A 2,008-nucleotide genomic window follows, 5' to 3' on the forward strand; every position below is an offset into this window, starting at 1 on the left:
GCAGCTGCAGCCCCCGCGCCTCTCAGCCCCGAAAGCTCTCAGCTCCCGGAGAGCGTGAAACGCCGGCTCCGGCAGCGGGTGTTAAGCCCGAGCCCAAAGGTGAGAAGCCAAAAGTGGCAACTGCGAAGCTGGCCAGGCTTTCACAGAGAGTGTTTTCCCTGGTGCTTAAGTACTTAAAGAAGTCTATTTACTGCAGAGTGTTTCACAGGAGCACCAAATCACCCCCTTCAGAGCAGCCTTTGAGGCGCGGTGAGCGGCCGGGCCGAGCCCGCGCCCCTCAGGCGGAGCGAGGCAGCCCCTGCCCCGGACACGGGCGGCCTCTCCTCCCGGCAAGGGGAGCTTTGTGGCGATGTGAAATCAACCAGAAGTCTCGACTCGTCTTTTTCTTTTTCTCCCCCCACCCCCCCGCCACCCCGAAGTGCATTCCAGGTGTAGGACTGGTAGTTGAAAGCTCGGTTTTTGTTTTCACTTGGCTGAAGCAGCACCCGCTCAGCCGCCGGCTGCAGGAGGTGGTGGGGCCGAGGCCGTGCCCGGGCGGCCCCAGCCCCGCAGCTGAGGCCCAGCGCGGGGAGCCTGGGTGAGCAGGGAAGGGTCTCTCGGGAGTTTTGTGTCCCAGAGGAAGGAAGACCTCTGCTCTTCCTTGATTTGTCTCCTCACACTGCGAGGGGGCTGTGATGTTTGTATGGGAATGGTGCAGATTTACAGCAGTAGTGGTGTGTTTGTGTTCTCAGGTAAGTATTTGTGGCTACAAGACAATGCCCCTGCTGAAGTGCAGGCAGAGTAGATGCTACTGTTTGAAATTAAAGCCCAGAGTAATGAAGTCTTGGTAGCTGGAGTTTAATTATGAAATTCATTGAGCACACGTGCGAAAGCTGAGGCACAGTTCATAGACAAAGTGTTTATTTCAGTCTTGCCTTTACTGTGGCCCTTCAAACTTATCTGAGAGTTATCTCTAATCCACCTGTGGGCAGCCTTCTGGGAACAGGTTACTGAAGACGCAAGACAGGGAACAGGCTGGCACCACCCCAGCCTGACACCTTAGGAATTATGACACAAATTAATGCTTGCTCGAGGAGAGGACCCAGCTTTCTCACACAGGTTATCAAACAACCTTCACACTAGCCTTTGTTGATCCTGTGTGCATTTATGTAGATAGTTTGTTGATAAAATAACAATTGTTTTGATCTTCTTTCTTGAACAAGTTTCCTTGGGACTAGTTCCTGTATTCAAAGCATTTATTTGAAGAGATAGAAAGGACTTCAAATGCAGAGTCACGCAGGTACACTGGAGAAAGTGTAAGCATTCCTAGAGGTCATGCTTTCTGTCCTGTTGGTGTCCCTGCATGGAATGAGGCTAATATGGCTCTGATCTACACTTGCCTTCAGAGCGAAGTTGAACAAATAGCAAAGGATTTTTAGCTGTATTTAAGGGCATTTTGATATGTGCCTCTTGCAGCCTAAGCCTTTTGTGTGGTCTCTACTCTCTTTCTGTTATGGGAAATCAACGTAATGAAACTGCTCCTTTCCTTCTAAGTGAATGTCATTGTTATAATACAATGAGTCAGGAAAGAAACAATATTAACTTCAAAATAATGGCAGTCAGAACTCACCAGCATGAGTTCCCCCTCCTTCCATCAATCAGCTGGAAAGCCTTAACTGAGTTTCCTCATTGTGATCAGAATCTGGCGATAATTTAATGAAACTGAAAGTGGAAGAGGTCCCACAAATCAGAAGTAGGATTTTCTCTGATATAATTTCATGCATGAGACCTCTTATTCGGAGTCAGGAAACAAAAAAGCTTGCCCCCTGTGAGCATTGCTTGGGTACATCAAGCAGGTCCACGTGTGCCAGGGTTTTGGAAGTAATATAATTGTGACTTTAATGTGGTGTGGGTTTTTATGGCCTTTAAATCTTGAAAAACTTGCACTTTCAGGCAACACTGTAATCCTTACATTTTGTTGGGTTCTAGGTGTGAAAGGATGTCAAAAAATGAACTCCTTACATGAAGA

Source organism: Geospiza fortis, unplaced genomic scaffold (genome assembly GCF_000277835.1).
Source record: "Geospiza fortis unplaced genomic scaffold, GeoFor_1.0 scaffold403, whole genome shotgun sequence".
Taxonomy (NCBI): domain Eukaryota; kingdom Metazoa; phylum Chordata; class Aves; order Passeriformes; family Thraupidae; genus Geospiza; species Geospiza fortis.